The sequence below is a fragment of the Nansenia antarctica genome, assembly GCF_963989245.1.
Source record: "Nansenia antarctica genome assembly, chromosome: 2".
In the NCBI taxonomy this organism is placed as follows: domain Eukaryota; kingdom Metazoa; phylum Chordata; class Actinopteri; order Argentiniformes; family Microstomatidae; genus Nansenia; species Nansenia antarctica.
The window spans coordinates 71,652,687-71,664,160 of NC_137675.1; positions in this window are offsets into that span (position 1 = coordinate 71,652,687).

Consider the following 11,474-nt stretch of genomic DNA (forward strand, 5'->3'; position numbering starts at 1 on the left):
ACACACTCTCACACACACACACACACACACACACACACACACACACACACACACACACACAGGGCTGGAGGGCAGGGCTCTCATTAGTCAGTGTTTCATTCAGTCCAGGGGGCAGCGTTAAACAAGTGTGTGTGTGTGTGTGTGTGTGTGTGTGTGTGTGTGAGTGTGTGAGTGTGTTAGTGTGTGAGTGTGTGTGTGTGTGTGTGTGTGTGTGTGTGTGTGTGTGCGTGTGCATGTGCATGAATAAGGGGGAGTCGTTAACCACTGTCTATTTGTTTTCATTGTGTTTAGCCTAATTGTGTTTTTTATGGCAGTCTTATGGGGCTGGCGGCAGGAGCTTAATTGATTAGCTTGGCTCCTCTATTTGTTCCTCGAATTTTAATCATCTGGATATTTAAATGTGACACTCATAAATATAGACATGAATATACATTGCCCTTGATGGTGTCTCCAAAGTCCAAGACGAGCATTTGAGCGGGGCTATGTATGTTCTAATGGGAAGGGACCTAGGCTAATGGGACCTCGGTATCACTTAGCAGTTTTAACCAGATTATATCCCCTCAAATGATTATAGTTTATATTATTTGTGGGATTGTATTCTCCTTTGTGGACATGCTCACTCTCCCTTTTCTTCAATCATATGTTATTCCCCCTCCCTGTTACAGAAACCAAATTGCAAATCAATCCCATTGTCTCACTGTGCCTAATTACTGCTGGGTGGATAAGCCGATCTAGAGTGAATACTTGTTACAGAATGTTGTACACATCTAAGACTGACTATCCATGTAACTGTAAAAGTAAAAGGCTTTGAAATGGTTAGTAGCGTTACTGCGATCCAATGATCTTACATTAAGTCAGCTATTGTGCCCCTGTTGTGTAATATTAACATAACCAGCTGTTTGACAGGATGTTCATTCTCCATAACATATTGTATACAGTTGGGCAGTTCTAGGTCCAGCAGCCCTACAGCTTGTTCAGTCTCTAGCCGGAGTGTCCGTCCAGCCCAGGCTGGGGCACACAAGGTTTTGTTAGAAAAAAATATTAGTTCTCAGAATACATGTTATGTTTCAGTGTGACATTAAGCTAATTCACCAAAAGGTGAATTTTTGTATTACCCTTTTTACTCATCTTTACCAGGGGTGCCAATAATTGTGGAGGGCACTGTATACAGTATATTTCTTTTTACACTGCCCAGACCCCTGTTGGTAGTTTGAGGGCATTTTCAAATGTAACATTTTACTCTATCTTACTCTGTGTGCATGCACACGTGTGCGTGGGTGAATATATGTGTGTATGCTTGTGACTGCGTGTGTGCGATTGTGCGTGTGTGTGTACTTGCATTTGCATGTGCATGCATGCGTATGTATTTGCTTACAATGACAAAGACAGAGCCTATTGCAGATAAAAATGCCCAAGAATTCCATCCAACACCCCACTCCCTGAGGTGGTTACCGACCCCTGCAGAGAGGAGAGTGATTAGTCAGAGTCTCCAGCGGTAAGGTCTCTGATGGGTCAGGGGTTGTGTCCCCGCAGAAATAAAGGTATTGATTGGTCCTTCGATCTTTGGTCTGGTTATACTGGGTGGATCTGTCAGAGCACATCCCTCGAGGCTCATGGGATACACACTTCTTTCTCCAATAGGAGAAAATATCTTCACCAGACAAAGGCACGCTTGAATGACTTACACATTCTTCACGCTCAGCCCGGAGGCGAGTGCATCAGGGTCATATAAAGTATATACGGTACATGGGAAATCAATATGCTTGGTCATTCAGAATTGTTCTTTTCTTTTCAAAGTTGCAGTTTCTACCGCATAAGCAGATTTGCATTGATCTTGTCTATGTATTTTTTGTCTAATTGCCATAAGGGTCCTGCAGGTTGAAAGAAGACTGCATCATAGACCAGAGGCCTATATACCAGGGCTGTTTTCATTGGGTTTGGGATTGCTTTTGGTCCTTGTCTGACTGGCCCTAATCAGTACTGATGCACTGAAATAGGCTCATTCAGTCCCTCTCAGTCTTGGTTAGCCGGCCACAGTAACCTCTCTGAGATATTTGAGACTAAAGTGCCTTATTCGCCTATTGCACTCATCTTAAACAAACTATCCAATCTGGGCTTACCTCTGATCAAGATGCAAGGCTTACTAGCCGGGCTTACAGCAGCTAAGAAAACAATTGCCACACATTGGAAGCCTCCCCATTCACTTTCTCGCAGTCTGGGTCCTAACATACCGAGAGATAGTGTACTTAGAACTATCAACAGCCTGGATGCATGGGGCGAAAGAGTCAATATTGGTGATGTGAAGCTCAATTTTGCTAAGCCTCAAAAGCCTCCTAGAGTAACCACCTGATGGAGCGGATGGCCTGGATCCCAGGAGGGGAGGGAGGCTGTCACTTTTTTTTGGGTTCTCTTTTTTTTTTCTACTGTTTTGTGGTGTATTTGTTGCTATGGTTTGTAATGTGCTGTATCTTGAATCAGAACTCACTATACAGTGCATACTGTATTGTTCTCTCATAGTTCCGTACATTACTTACTGTGTGTAGGTTTGGGGAAACACATATAAAACCATCACAAATCAGATTTTCCTACTACAAAAGAGAGCTATAAGAATTGTAAATTGATCGGATTATTATGAACCAACTAACACACTTTTTATTCATTTACATATTAGTATGGATAATCCACTTCCAAACTATATTCAGGACAGTAACGTGCAGTGAGGTCATTGGCTGGGTAGGCAGTGAGCTATTTAAAAAAAAATCATGCGATTAACGCATAATTACCTCCCTGTTAAGCACCTATTGTATTGTTAGTTTGCTATTCTTCTCTATGCTATTGCTATTGCTATATTGCTATACTGTATTTTTAGTTTGCTATTCTTCATTTTGCCTTAAAAAAGCAGTACACTCCTACATTAAATGCAATTATTGTAAGTCGCTTTGAATAAAAGCGTCGGCTAAATGACTGTAATGTAATGTAGGCTAATATACTATACCATAAAGTCAATCACATAGCCCATATATACTATACTATCAAATAGCTGGTCAAAAATGTCATGTATTGTTATCTCATAACTACACATAGCGTAGCGCAACAGCCTGTATGGCATTGCCTACATTCACCTGCATCTCAACAGGATTTACAGCAGCACGCAAAACAGCTCAATGACAATATAAATTCACCTGCATCAACAACACAGGACACAGGATCCACACAGCCAGTCCTTTTTTTGTACCATTCCGTTTGAAATGTTCGTACAATCTTCTGTCCCTTCCTTTGGGTTAATTGAGATAGGTCAGGTGTTGCCGTCCCATTTTCAATCACATTTCGTTTTTTGCTCAAAACTGAAGGTTGAAAATCTTTTTAGCTGTTGGATATCCATGATGCCGAGATCGCAAGTTAGCTGGGGAAATGTAGACTAGAACCGTGGCGCAAACAGCAGAGGAATGCCGCTACGGCAAGCCAAACAAGCCAAACGCAAACTGTCAATCATGCTGTCAGAAGCAGCGTGGCACGGTGCCTCAACGTCCATCAATGAAGACAATGTGAGAACAGACTACGCATGCGCAAACCTACGAAACCGTTGGTCTATCACTTCGCATAGCACAGAAGCACAAGCACAGTCTGCCTCTCGCACACACAGGTGCCTCTCGCCAGCAATCAGCAATCAGCTAGCCTTGGGAGCAAACTCTCCTGGTGCCAGGGCATGCATTATATTTTTAAAACAACACATTTTACATCATTTATTTTTATTTTAACAACATTTTAACACATTAAAGTTAAGAATAATTAGTAAAATAAATAAAAAATATATTTTTTTTTTAGATAAAAAAATTATAAAAAACTATTTTAAAAAGACTGATATTCTTTTTCTTTCTTAAATGCCTGGGTGAGGCACTGCCTACCCTGCCTCACCTGACTGCACGCCACTGATTCAGGAGCTGTTTACAGTTTTTTACGATTGCTAACTCACCATGTTCAATACTGAAACCACAGTTTCACAACTCTTCATACAGTCAGCAGAGCAGAAACCCATGTGAACAAAACTGTGACTCTTTCTCTGTGATTTGTGCATTGCTTTCATACAGAATGCATTCAATGACTACGTTCTCCAAATGCCATAACACTTCTCTCATTCAAACTCCCCCACTTGCAAAATACTATGTATTTGCAACACATTTTTTCATTGCTAACATACTGTGTTCAAAACTCTGAAGAACACGTTCAAAACTGAATTATTTGGTGCAATTTTGCAGTAATCATATTCCTATCATATATGACAGAAAGCTCGCAATAAACTGTTTTTTTGCAAAGTGTTTGAGTGTGCAGATGCTGTTATTTTGCACTCTATTGATACTCTTCAGTTCCAGCACCTCAGCAAAGTTTCATAAGGGATGAGCGGTGGTATTTTCACTATTTGCAGTAATCATATTGAAATGTCTAGAAAATATTACAGTAGCAGAATATATACAATGAAATGAAATAGACTAGATGCATTGCCAGGGAAGACATTAGATGTGACCAGATGCAGACCAGAGGGTGGACCAAAACCCTCAGGAGTGAGAAATTTTTGGTGTGATTGCTATTGTATTGTAGCCCTGGAATTTCAGTTTTTCTTTTTTGTTTGAACTTTGCATCTTCCACTTTATTTTCCACTTTTCATTTTCCACAAATGTAGTGTACTTTGAAGTAAATGTACAGTAACTTACTTTCTGCAAAGATACTGAAAAAAAAGGATAAACGATAGAATACAGTAAAGGATAGAAGCAAAAGATAGGATAAAGGATAGAAGCAAATTGCAGCATTTCTGATTCATTCTTGTTGCCTAATACTTTACAATTGTACAGTCAACTGTACATTCTGTCTATGATTACTATAAATCAAACCATTTTTATAATGAAATATTCATTCTTGTGAAAATCATTCAAACTATGTAATGCTCCCTGTTGTTAGTATTTTGTAAGTCAGAATGTTATGAATGACTGTGTATGCTTCTGAGTGAACATTGTTGACAGTGTGTGGTTGAACGAGCTTCTTTTGAGACATGAATGAAGTCATTGGCCAACATGAGTGTTACGAATGCAGACTGTATGAAGAGTTGTGAAACTGTGGTTTCAGTATTGAACATGGTGAGTTAGCAATCGTAAAAAACTGTAAAACTAGAGAGAACCAATAAACTCAGGGGAATAGGAATGATGTATATCTATTAAAGGGGTAAACCTGTGGAATAGCTGTGAAAAATTATTATAAATATAGAACTTACTGAAGTATGATCACAATTGATCATATTAGTATCTAGTATTAGTTTATTAAATATTAATTAATAAAAAAAAAAAAATAAAGAAATCTGCTCTCTCAGACGGGAGCCGGCTCCCATCGTTCACTTAAAGGAGCAGGCTCATAGATTAAAGGAGCAGGCTCATAGATTAAAGGAGCAGGCTCATAGATTAAAGGAGCAGGCTCATAGATTAAAGGAGCAGGTTCATAGATTAAAGGAGCAGGCTCATAGATTAAAGGAGCAGGCTCATAGATTAAAGGAGCAGGCTCATAGATTAAAGGAGCAGGCTCATAGATTAAAGGAGCAGGCTCATAGATTAAAGGAGCAGGCTCATAGATTAAAGGAGCAGGTTCATAGATTAAAGGAGCAGGCTCATAGATTAAAGGAGCAGGCTCATAGATTAAAGGAGCAGGCTCATAGATTAAAGGAGCAGGCTCATAGATTAAAGGAGCAGGCTCATAGATTAAAGGAGCAGGCTCATAGATTAAAGGAGCAGGCTCATAGATTAAAGGAGCAGGCTCATAGATTAAAGGAGCAGGTTCATAGATTAAAGGAGCAGGCTCATAGATTAAAGGAGCAGGCTCATAGATTAAAGGAGCAGGCTCATAGATTAAAGGAGCAGGCTCAGAGAGCCGACTCATTCGTGACCGACACATTTAATGCACACGTGTGGTTTAATGTACGTGTTTCGCGGGGCTCAACTACATAGACTTCAAGGTTGCCGTGGTTACTGTTGTGGTTGTGGAGGCATGTTTGCATGTGCTTGAGATACTGTATGTTGTTGTCTATACACACAAACAGGCTGTACACTCCACAAAACAATTGTCCAAAGAGAGATGAAAGGTGTGTTGTGTTTGTGTGTGTGTGTGTGTGTGTGTGTGTGTGTGTGTGTGTGTGCTCCTGTGCAGGTGTGCAAGTGTACATGTGTGAGGTCCCCTGGTGTGGTTGCTTAGCCAGGCACACATCCCACTCTGGGCATACTGCTATGATGGCCGGTCAATAGAACTCTCTTTGTGTGACAGCAACACATAAACCTGCAAAATAAATTATTCAACCACTATAACTGCAGCCATTTCCAAACTTAATTACTGTATATCATAGCAACATAAATGTGTATGTGTGTCTGTGCTTGTGTGTGTGTGTGCGTGTGTGCATCCATGCGTGTGTGCGTGCATACTCTCAAGAGCTATGGATGCAATGACTGACCACCCATGAGACCAAAATTGTAGTGTTATAGTAGTTTTGAAGTGATGCTGTACATTGTTTGTTTACAATTGTATTCTTTCATTCTTTACAAGACAACAAAACAAAACAAGCTTATATTGCGGGTTCTGATGGAATAAGACACCATTTCTTAGTTATATTTTTCAAGAATCAATGACTATACATCATTCATTAAAAAATGGATGTACCAATTACAGATTACAATTTCTAGATTAAACTACCTCTCCCAGGATAATCTGATGATCATGATGTGGCAGTTTGCTCCAGTGCAAAAGACAGGACCATCTATGAGTCTGATCTGAGACTGTTCCCCTGATCCTCATCATGCCGGGTCTCTTTAAGTATTCATGTCAGTTTTTTTTTTTTTTTACCAGTGCAGACACTAGTGTCAGGCTCATTATCCATCAGACAGATTTTTACTGAAATCTCCTCAGACAGGATCTTACAGACACTGACATTCTTGAATGAGCCCTGAATATGAAAGAGATAATAATGGAGCACAGGGCTTCAATATTAATATTCTCAGTATGCAGAGACTCTTTGAACCAGTAATAGTTTCTATTCATGGTTTTTGAGTGTCTGGGGTCAGAGCTCTTCAATCAGTCTGTAATAGGGACAGTGACATGGCAATGTCCGTTTGCAATTCACTTGTTCACTGGTTGTTTGTTGTTTATTGCTCGTTACCATAGTATTCGAGTGTGGAGTAATTATCTTTAGTGTTGTGTAGATTGATTGTAGATTGCACAACTGTGTGTGTTGGGATTGTGCCTGGTCATCACACACATGCACACACACACACACACACACACACACACACACACACACACACACACACACACTGTGCCCCCCCCCCCCGGCCCCTGCCCCTGCCGAAGCACAGAGACCTTCAGCACCACGGACAGCGACATGGAGCGCACCCCGGGCCTATTAACTTAAGCAGGCGCACCTGTACCTCGAGGAGGAGGCACAGAAAAGAGCCGGGAAGCAACCAGAGAGGAGTGAGTGGGACGCGACCAGACGCTAAGCGAAGGGTGAGCGCCGGTTACTGGCAAAGGTAACTTATCTGTTCTGTCTCCCCAGTGACGGCTGGGAGAGGCCAGGCGAGTGACCCCGGCGGGAGAGACCAAGACGGAAGGCAGCCGCTAATACAAACCCAGAGGGCCAGTTCCTGGGTTTCCCTTTTTGCCCTCGACGGAGGTAAGTAAGAAGCCTTGAGAACTGATGGTTCTCTTGAGCCTAATGGCTCTTAGGGTTAGGGTTAGTCTACATTTACATTTACATTTTTGGCATTTAGCAGGCGCCTTATTCCAAAGCGACTTACAATCAATACATTTGAATACTAAGCATGAGAATCATCAGTCCACCATTCGTAGCAAGAGTAATCCAGCTCAGGCCCGGGGCCATTGATAGAAGGGAAAACCTTCTCCTATTACATTCTTCTAAAACCCTTTTTTTATTATTACACTGGAGAAACAGAGAAACAGTACAAGGGGGGCAATAAAAGTTTTTAGGGACACAGTAGAGGGGAAAGCGGGTGTCTTTAGGAGACGTAGTGCTGAGGGGCAGAAGATGTCTCAGGAGGAGCAGTTAAGGTGTAACCTGAAGAGATGGGACTTCAGTCGACGACGGAAGATGGGTAGTGACTGCAGTTCTGACAGCCGTGGGGAGCTCATTCCACCAGCGGGGAGCCAGTGTTGTGAAGAGACGTGATCGGGCAGCATGACTGCTGTGTAGAGGTGGTGGGGCCAGTCGGCCAGCCGAGGCGGAGGAGCGGAGTGAGCGGGCTGGAGTTTGGGGGGTTACCATTTCCTTCAGGTAGGCAGGGGCTAGCCCTTTAGCTGCCTGGTATGAGAGTACCAGGGTCTTGAATCTGATGCGAGCTGCTATCGGGAGCCAGTGCAGGGTGCGAAGGAGAGGGGTGACATGAGAGTATTTGGGGAGGTTGAATACCAGCCGGGCAGCAGCATTCTGGATGAGCTGCAGAGGTTTAATGGTGGAGGCGGGGAACCCAGCCAGGAGTACGTTGCAGTAGTCCAGGCGGGAGATGACCAGTGCCTGGGTCAAGAGTTGCGCTGCCTCTCTGGTGAGGAATGGTCTTATCCTTCTGATGTTGTATAGGAAGAATCTGCAGGAGCGAGCCGTTGCTGCAATGTTCTCCGCACAGGATAATCGGTTGTCCAGGATCACTCCAGGGTTCTTGGCTGTCAGGGAGGGGGTTACAGTGGAGTTCTCCACTGTGATAGAGAAGTCTTGAAGAGGGCAGGCTTTCCCGGGGATGAAGAGGAGCTCGGTCTTGTTAAGATTGAGCTTGAGATGGTGGTCAGCCATCCATGTTGAAATGTCAGCGAGACATGCAGAGATACGGGTTGCCACGTGTAGATCAGACGGGGGGAAGGACAGGAAGAGTTGAGTGTCGTCTGCGTAGCTGTGGTAGGAGAGCCCATGTGAGGAGATTACCGAGCCAAGAGACTTGGTGTAGAGAGAGAACAGTAGGGGCCCTAGGACGGAGCCCTGGGGTACCCAAGTGGTGAGGGTTCGTGGAGAAGACAGCGATTTTCTCCAGGTCGGAAGAAAACCAGGAGTGTGCGGTGCCAGAGATGCCCAGTTCTGAGAGGATGGAGAGAAGGATCTGGTGATCGACTGTGTCGAAGGCAGCAGACAGGTCCAGGAGAATGAGAACGGAGGAGAGGGAGGAAGCTTGAGCAGAGTGGAGGGCTTCCGTGACAGCAAGGAGAGCAGTCTCCGTGGAGTGCCCAGCCTTGAAGCCGGATTGGTGGGGGTCTAAGTGTTCCATCTTCCGGAGATAGTCAGTCAGTTGTTTAGATGCCGCGCGTTCAAGGGTTTTGGAAGAGAAGGGATACAGGTCTGTATTTGTGGACAGATGATGGGTCAAGGCTATTTTGAAGGCCGCTGGGACAGATCCTGTGGATAGGGAGGAGTTGATTAGGGTGGTAAGGTAAGGAAGGATGTCGGGGGAAATGGATTGGAGAAGAGGGGAGGGGATGGGATCGAGAGGGCATGTGGTTGCCCGCTTAGTCTCCTGTTTCCATAGCGTGAGGCGGCTTGATGTAAACCCCCTGGACATGACGCTGCTATGTTGCAGGGGATTCAAGAATTTTACTCACACAAGACAACCTAGAAATTGGTCTATAATTATTTGGGTCACTCTTATCTCCACCTTTGTGCAAAGGGAGGACATGTGCAGTTTTCCAGACTCTAGGAGTTAAACCAGTAGAAATTGAGAGATTCAAAATATGGGTCAAATGCTCAGCAATTAAGAGGGCAGAGAGTTTGTATGGATCCAGGTTATCTTCACCAATGGATTTCTTAAAATCAATGTCTTGAGGGGCTCTAGACACTACACTAATAGAGACAGGACAAAAGGTAAACCAGGGAGCAAGATTAGAGGTAGATACGTCAGCATATCCTGTTGGCAGAGAATCAAGATTAACAGGAGGGAATCCAAGATCCTCATCCTCAAAAATGTGGCCAGCTGCCGCAAAATGTTTATTGAAGGCCGAACAAATCTCACTAGTGGGTTTCAACCTCTCAAAAAGGCGGGAATGGGGAAGGAACGTCATTGTGCCAGCATGACATTGTTGAGGTTCCTGGCCAGCGAGGGGGGAACATCACCATGTGCGCAGTTATAAATCACCAAGTCGTCCTCCATCATCATTAATAGTGCCCATCTCATCACTTTCCTGGACACACTACACAATATCCTCACCCCAGCCGAGCAGATGGATAGCCCAGAGCAGCCCAGGTATGTTGTCATCTCGGACAACATACATTTCCACCAGGCTCCACTGGTTCACTGACCACCCACGTTTTTCCGTTCTTCATCTGCCACCATATTCTCAATTTCTCAAACCTATTGAAGAGTTTTTCTCTGCTTGGCGTTGGAAGGTATATGAACGCAGGCCCCAGGACTCCATACCCCTACAAGCAATGGAGGAAGCATGGTGATATAGCTGCTAAAGCATATCAGGGCTGGATTCATCATGCCAGGTGATACTTTCCCCACTGCTTGGCCAGGGAGAACAGGATTACAGGATATGCAGAAGGTTTATTTTCTTTTTTCTATTTGTTTGTTCTGTATGAAGTTTCCATATCCAACTGTGTTTGCTGAGATATATACAGTATTTCAGAATAAAAAAAACATTCTATTCTTGTATTTGTGTGTTTTATATTTGAGTATGAAAACATGACAGTTTATAATAACAGGCTACTGTACGTACAGTATAGTGTAACTCCAGTATGTAGTGTAATGTCCTCCCTCTCCCTCCCTCCCTCCCTTTCTCTCTCTCTCCCTCCCTCCCTCCCTCCCCTTCTCTCTCCCTCCCTTCCTCCCTCTCTTCCCTCCTCCATATCATGTGTTTTAGAAGAAGTAGACCATGACCAAAATGATTATGCTGTCCTCCTTACCTGTGACGTGTTAATCCCTGCTGGAAAAATCAGGATGCTGTTAACATAACAACCACTCTTCTGACGTACATGCCAGCCTGGACATGTTTTTGAGTAAGGGAAATACAATCAGTATATCCTATTCTAGTAGGTAATAGCTACAATTATTCTCCTTCTGTCAGCAGAGATTACATCTGGCAAAAAAGAGGACAATTTAATCTTTTAGAACATTCAGTGTGTGTATTCAGTAGTATGTATGATTGTGTTTTTGTGGTTGTTCTCCTCTCCTGTCCTCTCCTGTCCTCTCCTGTCCTCTCCTCTGACCTGCTCTGTTCTGCTCTCCTCCTCTCCTCTCATCTCCTCTCCTCTGCTCCTCTCTCCTCTCCTCTCCTCTCCTCTCCTCTGCTCTCCTCCTCTCCTCTCCTCTGCTCTCCTCCTCTCCTCTCCTCTGCTCTCCTCCTCTCCTCTCCTCTGCTCTCCTCCTCTCCTCTCATCTCCTCTGCTCCTCTCTCCTCTCCTCTCCTCTCCTCTCCTCTCCTCTCCTCTGCTCTCCTCTTCTCCTCTCCTG